The sequence below is a fragment of the Podarcis bocagei genome, assembly GCF_964188305.1.
Source record: "Podarcis bocagei genome assembly, chromosome: 8".
Lineage (NCBI taxonomy): Eukaryota > Metazoa > Chordata > Lepidosauria > Squamata > Lacertidae > Podarcis > Podarcis bocagei.
In genome coordinates, this window is record NC_138133.1 from 74,388,143 (window position 1) to 74,404,222 (window position 16,080).

The 16,080-nt window shown below is 43.9% G+C and overlaps 1 protein-coding gene and 1 long non-coding RNA gene across 6 annotated transcripts in view; both read right to left on the reverse strand.

Moving 5' to 3' along the window:
* The window catches only part of CSMD3 (CUB and Sushi multiple domains 3), a 607,508-nt gene that overhangs the window by 532,928 nt on the left and 58,500 nt on the right, over window positions 1-16,080 (reverse strand). The gene's annotated exons all lie outside the window — the stretch shown is intronic.
* On the reverse strand, window positions 3,723-10,667 carry LOC308593206. The gene is made up of 2 exons (XR_014010847.1): window positions 10,609-10,667; window positions 3,723-3,860 (listed from the first exon to the last, which is right to left on the reverse strand). It is a non-coding gene; the product is annotated as an uncharacterized lncRNA (long non-coding RNA).

Genomic DNA, 16,080 nt, shown 5'->3' on the forward strand with positions numbered 1-16,080 from the left:
TACCAAGAACTAACTTAGTTGGTCTTTAAGGTGCTACTGGAAGGAATTTTTTTATTTTTTTATGTAGAAAACAAAGTTATAAACTGTATCACGGCCCGAGGTCATCAAAGCACTGTACATGGTAAAAATAAAATATCAATTCAAAAACCAATCAAAACAATTTCTATAAGCTTTAAAAACAATACAAACATAGGTGTTCAAGTTCCTATCTAGGGCAATGCTATGTTAAAGTCACTTAGAATCATAGAATTGTAGAGGTGGAAGGGACCCCAAGAGTTATCTATTTCAGCCCCCTGCAATGCAGGAATCTCAACTGAAGTATCCATGGCAGATGATCATCCAACCTCTGCTTAAAAGCCTTCTTCCTGATATTTAGTCGGAGTCCCTTTTCTTGTAACTTGGACCCACTGGTTGGAGCCCTACCCTCTGGAGCAGGAGAAAACAAGCTTGCTCCATCTTCCATGTCATGTGACAGCCCTTGAGATATTTGGAAATGGCTATCACACTTCCTCTCAGTCTTCTCTTTTCACCTGCCTCCACTTTCTGCCCTTGCTGAAACCTTGCTTACCAGAGGGGCACAGCTGAGCCTTCTGGGTTCCAGCGAAATCTTGCAAAAGCCCCAGAAGGAGAAGAAGAAGAAGAAGAAGAAGAAGAAGAAGAAGAAGAAGAAGAGTTTGGATTTGATATCCCGCCTTTCACTCCCTTTAAGGAGTCTCAAAGCGGCTAACATTCTCCTTTCCCTTCCTCCCCCACAACAAACACTCTGTGAGGTGAGTGGGGCTGAGAGACTTCAGAGAAGTGTGACTGGCCCAAGGTCGCCCAGCAGCTGCATGTGGAGAGGGGAAGCGAACCCGGTTCCCCAGATTATGAGTCTACTACTCTTAACCACTACACCACACTGGCTCTCATGATAAGAGGCCTCATGTGGCTTTCCTGATACCCCTGGTAAGTGAAGCACTTTGGCTCACTTATTGGGGTCTTCAGAAGTTTGTATGAGGCATTACTCTGTGTAATCTTGAGGGGATCTTGCGAGATTTTGTGGGGAACCTGGAAGCCACCACAACCACTTCTTCAAGCCACCCCCATGGAAACATCCCTTGAATTCCACTGCCTTAGAGAAGAAATATAATAAATAAATATATTTAGCCATGGATATATATAAATATACATATACATATATCTTTAAAAACACACACAACAAGAGAGACCTAGATTTCTATCTTTAGCTAAAAGCACAGGTTCCTTGACACACGTCTTATAGTCCCAGCGTATTTATTCTGAATGAAATTTCAGCCAAATCACAATATTTTCTCTCCTAACCCTACTTGGGGGGAAAAAAACCTTAAATGCAGAATGAGAGGAAAGAAAGGTCACATTAATTAGACATAAGAGGTATATCTCTGTTTTGCCAAAGGTCTGTTGTTGATGCATTTTGTAAACCAGAGTGTTTATTGTCTCCTGAGCTGTTTCAAGATTCCAGCTAAAGTCTCAAATAATTGCTTATTACTAAAGCAACTATGTAAATTCATATGGAACAATATAAACTTGCACCAGTTCATTCTAAGCCAACAAGGATAAAAAGCTGAATAATGAAATTCACTCTAAACAAGAAGAGCCTGCGGGATGAGACCAAAGGCACACCCAGTTCAGCGTCATGTTCTCACAGTGGCCAACTAGATGCCTGTGGGGAATCAGCAGGCCAAGTTCATATAGTGTAATATAGAAACACGTGGCGCTGTGGTCTAAACCACTGAGCCTCTTGGGCTTGCCAATTCAAAGGTTGGCAGTTCAAATCCGCATGACAGAGTGAACTTCTGTTGCTCTGTCCCAGCTCCTGCCAACCTAGCAGTTCGAAAGCACGCCAGTGCAAGTAGATAAATAGGTACCACTGTGGTGGGAAAGTAAACAGCATTTCTGTGCGCTCTGGCTTCTGTCCCGGTGTCCTGTTGCAACAGAAGCTGTTAATCATGCTGGCCACATGACCTAGAAAGCTGTCTGTGGACAAACGCTGGCTCCCTCCGCCTGAAAGCGAGATGAGTGCCACAACCCCATAGTCGCCTTTGACTGGACTTAACTGCCCACGGGTCCTTTACCTTTTTTAGTGTAGGCTGAAGCAGAGGGAGTGAGATATTCCAGACTACTGATATGGCAGGGGGTGTTGAAAGGGCAAAGTTCTGTTTACTATGCACCTCCTAAGATTAGAAGCTTGCTCTCCCTCTTCCATTAAACTAAAACTTGAGGTCATTCAAATAAGAGAATAAGGATAGAGAAGGGGACACATTTCTTCGTACAAGACTGCTGCATCCTTCAAATGTTGTTTCTCTACTGCTACATTTTTAAAAATGCAGTTGTTGCTGTTGTGTAAAAATTGCAACTCTAAAGTGTTTGAGGTAAAGGGCAGCACCCTCCGTGCCCCAAGAAGTCTGCTGTTTATATGGGGAAATAATCTGTTGGTATGTATCTGGTTGTACACACTAGCCTTGGCAGATGAAAGGTCAGCATTTAGTCTGCAGTAATTATCATCCCATCATTACAGAATAATCATGCATAATTATTCCTGGCATCTGAAGTGCTGCGGAGGTCATGTGGCAATTAGTTGGACTCTGCTAAGTGTGTTTGAGAAAGTAGTCATGGCACAAGAGGAGTTTGAAGAACAGCGTTGTGCCAAAAAACTGTCCCTCGGTTTTTCGGTGGGCTTTCCTTCCTTTGTGAAAGAGGCCTCCATTTTTCTGCCTCGTACTCGGGGCACTTGAGAATTCGTTAGGTATTTTAGGGAATGTGGGGTTTCGAGCTCACCTTTTCATTGCAAGGTGGAAGAGAAAGGGGCATGTTTTTTCCCCTTCCACCCCAGTATACATTTCTCCAGCACTCCAGAGCCTCCTTGACTGCCCACACTTCTGGAACTGAAAAAGCTCTATGGTGGAGGCGCCTCAATATGTCTCCCCTGAGCTTTAGTTGATTCGTGTGTACCCGACAAGGTGCATATGAAGGACAATCACAAACACCCCTCAGCCACTTCAGAATGAAGAGAACAAAAACCACTCCACAACAACCCTGAACCTAGTGGTGTAAGAAGGCATTGTTTTGAGTCTATGGTTTTGCATTCTGCTCTGTATTCATTACTGTTTCCGTTCCACTGAATTATCTTACACCCAAAACTGTCTTATACATCCTACTGCTGGCTGTGGATAAAACACATAACTTAATTAATTTGCATAGTTATGTAAATTACACTGTTATTATATTCTTCCACCCTATTCCTATCAATGCAAAAGAAATACAGTGCAGACTAGAGGAGGGATGCAATTGATTATGTATCATTTGCGTACTGAAAACAGCAACGGCAGGGAACAACAATCGTATTCAGTGGATCGATTTCTGTTTCGGACAAGGGCCGAATAAGTGATTTTTGCTCTCATTTCCAATTTAGTCAGAATTCTCTGACATCCCTATTCTCTGACATACCTACTTATGTGTGACACCCCACACATAAGAAGCAACATTGTTTCTCTCCCTCCCTTGATAATTTTCAAATGACGTGTTGTTGTTTTTCTTATTAATTGATGGAGACTGGTAAAAGGAAAGTCAGAGGAATTGTCAGCCTAGATAAGATTTTATTTTTATTTTTTTTAAGAAAGCAGGAGAAAAGAAAACAATGAAACAACAAGGTGGCAAAGGATAATAGGAATTGAGATTGAATAGTCAGCACAGCAAGACAGGACTGGCGGTAAGATGCCATTTAATCAAGCCTCAGCAATTTGCAGAAGACTCCTGACAGCTGTCCATTTGCTCCTCTGCAGGCCAGAATGGGCTGTGGAACAGAGCGCCATAACAAATTTTGTCGCTTGCCTTTGTTCGTCCTAAATAGATACAGGCACTTAACAGTGTTCCAACAATTGAGATGATACTAAATCCATCCCTTAAGTACCATGCATTGGGCCCACTTCATAAATTTTCTATTTACACCTGCAGTAGGCCTCTTCCTTCTTGACAGACATTTTCACCGGGAAGAGGAGGGGAAACATCACACGGATGCACACAATTATATTCAGCCAAAAAATAAATAAGTAGTCAACAGCTTTCTAAATTCACAGCATTACCTGGGGGGTATCTGGGGGTAGAGTAAGGGCCTGACCTGAGGGTCTTCATCCAAGATTACAGCTCTCACTGAATGCAGGGAAGGAGTTTTCTTCATTTCCTTAAGGGTGCCTTGGAGACTCTTTGCCTTAAGGCAACTCTGAGTGTCTGGAACTATATTTGCGGCTGTCTACTCACATGGTCCCTCTGCCTCATTTGCACCTGTGGTTTTGAAGACCTAATGCAGCTTTGCCAAACTTCCAGATGTTTTGGCTACAACTCCCATCAGCCCCAGCCAGCACACATGGAGGGCACCAGGTTGGCAAACAAAAGTAACCTAATGTGTGTGCACAATCTTTAAGCAACTGTCATTATTCAGTGGCTGTTCTCTATTCCATTGGCCTGGCCAAGGCAGCTCCAGCCCTGGGCAAGCCTGACCCGGGCATGGAGAGAGGCTGCGGCACACTAGGAAGCTGCCAAGCAGCTTCCTCGTGCCTGGCTGTGGCAGCAATGCTGCTGGCCACTCTCCTGTGCTGTGGCACACAAGGAAGCTGCGCAGCTTCTTTGAACCTGGACGCAGTTCTGCTCCCGGGTGTGCCTTGGGTGTGCTTTGCGAGGGGAGCCACACCGGGCTCCCTCCATGCCTGGTGCCCCACCTCCCTCGGGGGCACACTTTGTGTGCCCACCCCGGGCTGCATTTGCACACCTTTCTCCACTGCATCCCAGTTTCTGACTTGATCCTGAAGTGTCCCGCTTTTCCTTAGGACAGAGCTTTCCAAACTGTGCATTGCAACACGTTAGTGTGTTGGCTGCAGTGTGTAGGCATGCTGCATAAATGCTCCCTGCACTCCTCTGGGGGCTGGACAGAGGCTAGTTTAACCTCCAGTTTGCTAGTAAAACTGAATTAAAGGTAAAGGGACCCTGTCCATTAGGTCCAGTCATGACCGACTCTGGGGTTGCGGTGCTCATCTCGCTGTATTGGCCGAGGGAGCCGGCGTACAGCTTCCAGGTCATGTGGCCAGCATGACTAAACCACTTCTGGCAAACCAGAGCAGCGTGCAGAAATGCCGTTTACCTTCCCGCCGGAGCGGTACCTATTTATCTACTTGCACTTTGATGTGCTTTTGAACTGCTAGGTTGGCAGGAGCAGGGGCTGAGCAACAGGAGCTCACCCCATCGCGGGGATTCGAACCGCCGACCTTCTGATCAGAAAGTTCTAGGCTCTGTGGTTTAACCCACAGCACCACCTGTGTCCCGTAAAACTGAATTACTGTGTCGCAAAATGATGCATGTCTAAAATGTGTGTCGCCAAGATGGAAAGCTCTGCCTTAAGATGTCCCTATTTTCACTGGAGAAATGTTGGACGGTATGAAACTTTAATCACTTCCCTCATGATCTCCCTATGGCAGGGACCAGGGCCAGACCTACTATGAGATAGAGTGAGGCAGCTGCCCCAGGCAGCAAATGCTGAGGGCCAGGGAGTGGAAAGAGATGTGTCTACCACATGGCCTGCTCTCGGGGGCCTTGACAGTGTCAGAGTAAGTTTTAACTTCCAACCTGCTCAGTTTTTGTGCATGGGATTGGAGGGAGACACCAACTTGTCCTTTGCCTTAGGCGGCAAAAGCTCATAAGAACATAAGAAAAGCATGCTAGACCAGGTCAATGCTTCTCTGTCCAGCATCCTGTTCTCACAGCAGCCAACCAGATGCCCATGGGAAGTTTGCAAGTGGGATCTGAGTGCAACAGCTTTCTCTCCTCCTGGAGCAGGCATAGGAGAACTCAGCCCTCCAGATGTTTTGGGACTACAACTCCTATCATCCCTGACCACTGGTCCTGTTAGCTAGGGATGGTAGGAGTTGTAGTCTCAAAACATCTGGAGGGCCGAGTTTGCCTGTCCTGGAGTTTCTAGAAAGCATCTACTGCCTCCAATGATAGAGGTAGAAGACAAGCCGTCATGGTTAGCAGCCACATCATTTGTAGCCACTAATGGCTTTATCCGCAATGAATTTGTCTAATTGTATTTTAAAGCCATCACTACATCTTGTGGGAGCAAATTCTGTAGTTTAAACCATGTGCCATAGCCGTACAAATGGAAGTGCTGAAGATAATACAGCGCTGAGATACTTTAGTGTTACAATGAGAAAGTAGGTTGTGAGTTTAGTTTTTTTAAAAAAAAATAAATAAATACATGCAAATGCCTCCACAGCTATAACTATCTCTAATAGCACTCTGGGGTGTGGTGATGTTGGTGCTTCTGACAAGAGTTAGCAGCCATTAAAAATGCAATAAGGTTAAAACATAATCAAGGATATTAACATAAATGCTTATCTAATATTGCAATTGTTTGGAAAGTTTCAACAATATATTTGAAGCCCAACCACCATAATAACAACAGCTAGCATAAAAAAGCCAGTTCATAAATGGTCAAATCTGGATGGGTAAACATGTCACTGCTTGACTCAAAATGATTGATCTGTTTTGTGAGTGTTGCCTTTGAATACTTGCAAAACCTTGAGGGCTTCCTTGAGAACTTACAATATTAAAGTACTCTTCCACTCTGCTTTGCACTATGAGAATTTATTGACAGTTTTAATGTATGTTTGATGTATGAAAACCATTTAGAGATACTGACAATTAAGTACCTCTTAATTTTTGAAATAAATGAGCATTGGTTTGTATTCTGTACAGATAAATACTGCTTTTGACATGGGAACTCAGCCTACAATCTACTAACTCTAAAGGACCCTTTGACAGTTAAGTCGAGTCAAAGGGCTGCGGCGCTCATCTCGCTTTCAGGCTGAGGGAGTGCAACCACTTCTGGTGCAACGGGACACCGTGACAGAAACCAGAGCACATGGAAACGCTGTTTACCTTCCCGCCACAGTGGTACCTACTTAACTACTTGCACTAGCGTGATTTCGAACTGCTAGGTAGGCAAGAGCTGGGACAGAGCAACGGGAGCTCACTTTGTTGTGTGGATTTGAACCACCAGCCTTCTGATCGGTAAGCCCAAGAGGCTCAGCTGTAGTCCAAACACTTATACACTGTCCCTATACACAGTGCTGCTTCGGCTGAGATGGAACTAGAACGAATGAGTTGCAAGAAAGCAGGTTTGGGCTTAGGAGAACGTCCTGAATCATAAGAACTTTTTGCCTGTGGAAAAGAGTTCCTTGGGAATTAAGTATAGTGTAGTGGTTAGAGCACAGTGTAGTTATTAGGGTGAGGGCAGAACAGGTGTGGAATGTTGGTGGTCAGATGGATGTTGGTGGACAGTGCCCTATTTCCCCTAACAGATCAACCTCCCCTGTGTACTGGAATACATGATTGACTGATATATATGTTGTTCTGCCTGTTGTCTTTGTCCATGGAGTTTGACCTGTTCTGCCCTCACCCTAATAACTACACCGTGCTCTAACCACTACACTACACTTAATTCCAAAGGAACTCTTTTCTACATCGCCGAAGAATTGATGCTTTTGAATTCTGGTGCTGGAGGAGACTCTTGAGAGTCCCATGGACTGCAAGAAGATCAAACCTATCCATTCTTAAGGAAATCAGTCCTGAGTGCTCACTGGAAGGACAGATCGTGAAGCTGAGGCTCCAATACTTTGGCTACCTCATGAGAAGAGAAGACTCCCTGGAAAAGACCCTGATGTTGGGAAAGATGGAGGGCACAAGGAGAAGGGGACCACAGAGGACGAGATGGTTGGACAGTGTTCTCAAAGCTACCAGCATAAGTTTGACCAAGCTGCGAGAGGCAGTGGAAGACAGGAGGGCCTGGCGTGCTCTGGTCCATGGGGTCACAAAGAGTCGGACACGACTAAACAACAACAACATGTTGTTCTGCAAACTCAAAATAAATTTAGAGGAGGAAATGAAGATATCAAAAGTGCACAGCAGGTCTGTGCCCCAAGGGGTTTACAGTCCTAAATTTGACTGTAACAACAGAGATTTGGGAGGAGGAGAGACTGAGGCAAATGTCAACACATAAAGAATATGTATTTATGTCAGTTACATGGAGCTAGGTTTACCTGTAGTGAGTTATAGTTTTTATAATGAGTGAGAGAGACTTAATTGCCCAGACAAGGCACAAAGATACAAAATTCAGCTTCAAACAAATGTCACGTCCTCTAGTGCTCAAGGGAGAGAGGCATTTTAAAGTGTTTCTTTGATTGGGGAAAAATGCACATTCACCTGTTCCAGCTTTAGTGAAGCCTTAAGGCCCAGCAGGATTCTTCCATTCTGCTCAAAAATCAGTTTGGCAAAATGAAAGTTTTAAATGCCTGAAGCAGCTTGTGCTGCAAGTGTGGAATTGTTATTTCCCCCCTTTTATCCCAGGAGGATTTGGAGGTGTCAGCAAAGGAAACTGGCCTCCTGTTTTATTGGCAAAGTAATGAAAGACTCAGGCCTAAGCACATTCAGGACATGATCCAGCTAAAAGCAAGCACTTTTCCGTTCCATTGGGACTGGAGCTCAGGCCTAACTTCTTCACTGAAATCAACATCAGTAAAAACAACAAGATCCACATGATGTCATTCTACTGAGGACCTTAAGGAGATCTGAAGGTGTTCATCCCCACCACAACCGTGTGAGGTAGGTTATACTGACCTGGATGATGTCTGAAAAGAAGAAGAAGAAGAAGAAGAAGAAGAAGAAGAAGAAGAAGAAGAAGAAGAAGAAGAAGAAGAAGAGGAGGAGGAGTTGTTGTTGTTGTTGTTGTTTGGATTTGATATCCCACCTTTCACTCCCTTTAAGGAGTCTCAAAGCGGCTAACATTCTCCTTTCCCTTCCTCCCCCACAACAAACACTCTGTGGGGTGAGTGGGGCTGAGAGACTTCAAAGAAGTGTGACTGGCCCAAGGTCACCCAGCAGTTGCATGTGGAGGAGCGGAGACTCAAACCCGGTTCACCAGATTACGAGTCCACTGCTCTTAACCACTACACCACACTGGCTCTCAGTGTGAAATAGTAAATTTATGCCTTAAAACTCTGGTCTCCTGACACCCTAACCTCTACACTGACTTTTGAAAGGGTTTGACAGGATTGTTTCTGTAGCTGCAAGGCTCTCAGGGATCAGCAAACTTTTTCAGCAGGGGGCCAGCCCACTGTCCCTCAGACCTTGGGGGGGGGACTATATTTTGGAAAATAAAAATAAAAATGAACAAATTCCTATGCCCCACAAATAACCCAGAGATGCATTTTAAATAAAAGCACACATTCTACTCATGTAAAAACATGCTGATTCCCGGACCGTCCGTGGGCCGGATTTAGAAGGTGATTGGGCCAGATCTGGCCCCCAGGCCTTAGTTTGCCTACTCATGCTCTACTCTTATGCACAGAAAAGTTCAACTGAACTCATTACTTCTGAGTAAAGATGCAAAAGATTTGGATGGATGTTCAAATGTAAGTCCTAGGGTGGATTTGGTCCGTGATTAGCCCAGAGAATTGAGAGAACTGGTATGGGTCAAGGAATGGATCTGCCATAAATATGACGTTAGGGTGTATGTGCTAACTCCTGCCTAGGTAATAGATTGTGTCAGGGCACCTAGACTCACAGTAGGGGCCTGCTCTGCCATTAGATCTGTTCAGAACTGTTCTGCCAGATTCTCAATATTCCTGTCTTTACAGAGTCAACAAAAGAGGTTATGTCCCGAAACAAAAGAGGTTATGTCCCCAACAGGCCTGAAAGAACAGCATGTTTATTCAACTCTCAGAACTCCCATGTTTTCCTTTATTTAATTTAAATGACATTTTCAAAAGAACGAAGACTGAGAAACCAAATCTGGATATATAACACTGTTTCTGCAACCCGATCTTCCTTCCAAAATGAAGTATAACACCTTACAATGTTTTATTAGTAGTAAAGAAACAGTTCCTGACTGCTTTACAGATACTGCATCACTCTGAGTGCCCATTTTAGCTATGTATTTTATAATAGGTTAGCAAATTAACCTGACATTCAGGTTAAATTTATTCTCTTCTGTCCCATATATCTTGCCAAAGCCATTTAGGTTGTGTGGCAAGATACAGTATTTGAATAACTGTTCTGCCGGATATTAATTTTTAAAATTTAGTTTCAACAGTGGAGGGCTGGGTTGTTGTTGTTTTTCCTGGAAGAGAGAGATTTGTTTAAATGGATTTGTGAATCACCTCCTGCACAATTGTCTCAAGGCAATGTAAAATTAAAAACAACTGAAAGTTTTTTTAAAAAAGACAACAACCAGCAGTTACAATAAAAATAAAAATAGACCCATTTATCCAGTTGGTGATGTTGGAAAAATAATGGAATCCACATAGGAAGCAACTGATTGTTCCATTTGTCCATCTAGCTAGCCAGTATTCCCTACAGATCTGCCCTACCATTAGACAGAGTGAAGCAATCCCCTCTGGTGGCAGATACAGACGGTATCAATGGCAGCCCCCTAGCTGTTCCTCATGAGCAGCCTGGTCATTCTCCACTGCTGGAAATCAAAGTTATGTGTTCCCCAGTCATATCATGCTCCCCATAAACTTGCCTGCAGCCCTCAGATACCTGGAAGATGCTATCCTTTGTCAGTACTGAAGTAAGATTCAGCAGCCTGCCCAGTCAGCCTTTGTACATGGAATGGAGGGGGCAACTTCTCAGGCCGCAAAATGTCTTGGCTAGATTGTGACATCACTGAAGGCATTTGTGGCTAACATTGACAGCAATGCTGTCCTGGCCTGGCCACTCAGGGATCCTATTATGAATTATCTGATGTAGTGTCTTCCAGATATTGGTAATAACAACTCCCATCACTCCTGACTACTGACTGATGGGAGTTAGAGTTCAATAACATCTGGATGGCACCATGTTGAATACCCTTGGCCTAACCAATTAGATTTGGCTATCTGATTATCCATGGAGAACAAATGAAGCAAATTGGAAGTAAAAATAAGCAAGAGCCATGAAATAGATGAACAGGGCTACCCAAAAAAATCATGATTTTTTTTTTGACAGTGCTGTAAATATTCATGAAAAACTAAGCTGTTATCACCTCAGATCCATTTAAGATCTATATGCTCACGAAATATAGAACTGCACATCGCCCTTTGCTACCAAGCAGTTCCTTGATGATGATTTCAATGCATGTATTCTGAGAAAGCTAGTTTTCTAGACAGCTTATTCCAAGAGTGTAGATGCAATTACTTGCGCAATTGCACATGCTTATAGATAGCGTTCTCCAAAGTGCAATCTTCCAAGCGCTTAATGAAGTTGTAATAAAAGTCTGTGCTCCCTTCCCCATGCTTAGCTGAACATTCAGCAAGGCGTCCAACAACACATACCAAAAAAACACAGATTTTTAAAGAACTTGTCACAATTAAGTGCTCATCAATGCCTGCTATCACCACTTATCCCCCTATGATTTGCAGTACATAAACAAGGACTTTAAGAGCTCATTGTAACAATGGAAAATTGGTCCACTGACAAAGAAAATCTGTGCCAGTAGCATTTGTTCAGACCCAAGCACTATTGGAAGAAGAAGAAGAAGAAGAAGAAGAAGAAGAAGAAGAAGAAGAAGAAGAAGAAGACGACCACCTGTCTGTTTCTAAATTCATCACATATATAAAGGTTTACCAAAACCTTTGCCACAGATGCTGACAAACTTAAGGTTTACTTTACATGAAATAAGTTGATCTAAGTCAAGTTGAAATATGTCCAACTGGTTTGTATTTAAGATTACATCTTAAAATTATTTAGCTGGACAGATTAATATGAAACTATTAATATGGCTCTGAACATCTTGATTTACAGATCCTCCAGCGTTTCACAGTTATAAATAAGGATATTTTATAATATCTATATATGCATGCCAAGGAACACTGATTGAATGCCCCGAGGCAGAAGAAGAGGAGGAGGAGGAGGAGGAGGAGGAGGAGGAGTTTGGACTTGATAACCCACCTTGCACTCCCCTTAAGGAGTCTCAAAGTGGCTAACAATCTCCTTTCTCTTCCTCCCCCACAACAAACACTCTGTGAGGTGAGTGAGGCTGAGAGACTTCAGAGAAGTGTGAGTAGCCCAAGGTCACCCAGCAGCTGCATGTGGAGGAGCAGGGAAGTGAACCTGGTTCACCAGATTACAAGTCCACTGCTCTTAACCAGTACATCATGCTGGCTCTCCTTACTCCTCATTACCCATTACTGAAAGCTCCACTCAAGCCTGTACAGTGGTACCTTGTGTTACAGACACTGCAGGTTACAGACACTGCAGGTTACAGACTCCGCTAACCCAGAAATAGTACCTTGGGTTAAGAACTTTGCTTCAGGATGAGAACAGAAATCGTGCGGCGGTGGTGGTGGCAGCAGGGGGCCCCATTAGCTAAAGTGGTACCTCAGGTTAAGAACAGTTTCAGGTTAAGAACGGACCTCCAGAATGAATTAAGTTCTTAACCCGAGGTACCACTGTACATTGTTGCATCCGTTCATACATACCGCAGTAGCCTGTTCGTAATAGCTATGAAATGGTTTGCTTTTTTGGCTCAATATCCACTACACTGGGAAATCAGACTTCCCTACAGCCCATTATCAACAATCCAAGCCTTACTAGCTTGTGCACAACACTGTATTTTGCTTTTCATGTACATTTACATGTATGGCCATTAGAATCAAGATGCATTTCCATCAACCCCCTGCCTCAGCTCAGGGATTTAGCTTGTACAGGCCTAGGGGAGAGGAATGAACTCCAAACAATAGCAAACCTGGCAACTAGCAAAACAAAATTTAAACCAAGGCACCCCATGAAGACAGTGATTTATCAGAAGCAGAAAACAGGGATTGTCTCTGAGAACAGAGGCCAGTTGGAGGCTATGATTTCACACAATTGTGTCTCAGACCCTGCTTGCACTGCAAATGAACCATTTTTATTGTCTTGCCTTCCATGGAACTACAGTTTCCATAATCTAGCTCCAAGGGCCTTCTGGCGGTTACCTCACCACAGTTACAGGGGACCAGGCAGGGGGCCTTCTCGGTAGTCACACCCACCCTGTGGAACATCCTCCCATCAGATGTCAAGGAGATAACTAACTATACAACTTTTAGAAGACACCTGAAGGCAGCCCTGTATCTGGAAGTTTTTGATGCTTTATGTTTTATTAAGCTTTTGTATTTGTTGGAAGCCATGGAGAATGGCTGTGTCTACCCAGCCAGATGGGCGGGGTAAAAATAATAAAATTATTTTTTAAAAAATATTATTATTATTACAAGACATAAACAAATGGGAGAAATGCCTAATAGGATTAGATAGAAGGAAATGAGAAGGGTCTTGAATTCTTTTAATAGTTGTGTAGAAGAGGTAATTTCAGCAGGTTCATCTTGTTATGCAGCTGTGAGGAATGTTGCAGCTATCAAAATTCTCTTTTGCGTGGACAGGCGGAGTCCCCCAAACCCTGGGCGGCCCCCGTGTGGAATAACGACTCAAGGCAACATGCTATGGGATTAAAATTGGCCCCAACTTCATTATGTTTCAGATGTGGGTAGACCTTGGCACAGGCATTGGGCGTTTATCCCTACCAGTCCCCTGCTAGGGATCTGGGGTTATCCAGAGTGTGTGTGGGGGTGGGCTGGCTCTGGAGAACATATATTCAAGCAGAGAGAGCCTGCTCCCGTTACGCCGCCGTCGCAGGGGAGAGCAATGACAACCTCTAGGCATACAGCTGAAGCCTCCCCTCAAAACAACCCCTTTAATGGGGAACCCTGATATCGCCACTGCAAAGAGTGGGGGACCGTGGGTCACCGCTACACGTACACCCCATTTAGGGAAGATAGACTAAAGGATTCTGCCCAAGGCCTGAAACCGCCAAAGTTGTGACATTTCGCTACAGGAAAAGCAAACCTTTCTGGCCCTTCAGCAGCGCCCACGTACCTGTGGACAAAAGGTTAACCTGCAAAAGAAGTCTTAACTGAGGGTGGGTAGGGTGGGAGAAGCTCTGGAGCCAACTGACAATTCCCAGGTAAGATCCTCCCCCTATTGTGTGGGCAGGGTGGTCCCTCCCTCTACCTGGCCTGATCACCTTGGTAATGCCTTCCCAGGTGGGAGTGGGCAAATGGCTGAGGTAGGCGGAGACCTCCAGATACCCCACCTGGGGAAGGCGAAGCCAAGCCCGTGCTAATGGTGCCACATAGGGTCCAGGGGGCTGCGCGCGATCACGCAATGGGCGCCCCCCATTTAATGTGGGGAGCTGTCATTCTGTTGCTAGAAGGCTTGAGTAGAGAGCAAACCCCATGAATCTCATGGGATTTATATCCAATTGAGCATGGTTTCTATTATACAGTATTTCCACTGGAGTGCAAAGCTGGGTATGCACACATGGGCGAAAGCACCAGCTGGACTTACTTCAAAGTAAACATGCATAGGCTCAGGCTGATATTGATGCCTTGAGTCAGGAGCTCTGTTGAAAACAGCCTTCTGCTCCAGCTACTTCTCATAAAGCTCTTCTCAAGGAGCCCATAAGCCAAAGCTTAAAAGAATGGTACTTTCAAATAAGGCATAATTACTGTACTTATATATGCAAATACCTCAAAGTTAAGGCAGACATGCAATTAGGTATTTTTCTATGTTAAATATGCAGGTGTGGTGCTTAAAAATATCGCCAAGATTCATGCCTTCCATCTTTGTTCAAAAACATCTTCATTTATTTTCCTGCTGTCATTGTTCCAGCTTCATCTGAGTTGTTTTGAACTGATTTTACAAATAGACAGACATATTTTTCTTCAATTTTAAGCCAACCCAAAGCCACTCAATATTGGTGCTCAAAACACATTTATATTTAAATCCTAGGTTCTGGGTTGCTTCCCACAGGGAACCACAAGTAAGGAAAGTGGTGTTCCACTCCGGTCCTGCACAGATATCTGGTTGGTCAATGTGAGAACATGATGATGAGCTAGATGTGCCTTTGATGTGTTCTAGAAGGACACTTTTTATGTTCTTATGAGACATGCCTTTAAAAAGATATAAATGCTTTTGTTCTACGTTGTCCAGCAATATATTCCTGTGGATCGGCTATGTCACTTCAAGGAATGAGACTTTCAAATTTATTGTAGAATGTTCTTTCATTTGAAAAATAGTTATTTATGCAATTTTATAATAATAGTTAATAATAATAATAATAATAATAACAATACAATTATTCGCTTTGCTTAATTTAGATTACAGAGGGTAGCCATCTTTGTCTGTTGAAGCAAATACGTTTTGTGCCGTAAGTCATAGACTTTCATGGCACACCAGCAATAGTACGCGTCCAACTCCCAAGAGACTGCAATCTACTCCCAGTATAAAAATACTGGCCATGATCTACCCATGGAGGGGGGAGGGACAGCTGTCAATCCCGATCAACCCTTTGGGTATCCCTGCAATAGTATATAGGCAAAAAAGAGAACAATTTATATCAAAAACTGAGAGTGCAGCAATTCAAGAGCTGGGAATGCTATTATTATGCAGAAAACAAATCCAGTCCAAGGATTCGAGTCAAAAGAGGAAAAGATTAATTCAGATCAGGGGTCTTGACTGGGAGTCTCCAAGTCTTGACTAGGAAAGAAAGTAAAAATAAACTGGGAAAGTAAGTTAAACAGTAGAAGACAACAACGTTGTCGGCAAGGCAAAAACATGTGTGGTCATGATGTGTTGATAGAGGGGTGACAAGAGGAAGCTGTAGTGATTCTGCCGCCAGCAATGCCCAAGTGAATTGTTGGTGAGTGAATGGATGCCTTTGTATGGCTGAGGGTTGCTGATGTCATCAGGACTGACCACCAGCTGTGCCCTTAAACCAGGCTTCCTCAACCTTGGCTCTCCAGATGTTTTTGGCCTACAACTCCCATGATCTCTAGCTAGCAGGACCAGTGATCAGGGATGATGGGAATTGTAGTCTCAAAACATCTGCAGGGCCAAGGTTGAGGAAGCCTGCCTTAAACCTTCCCAAATCTGGCATCCTCCAGATGTTTTGGGCTGCAACTCCCATCAACTCTGGTCAGGAAAACCTCTGTAGGGCAG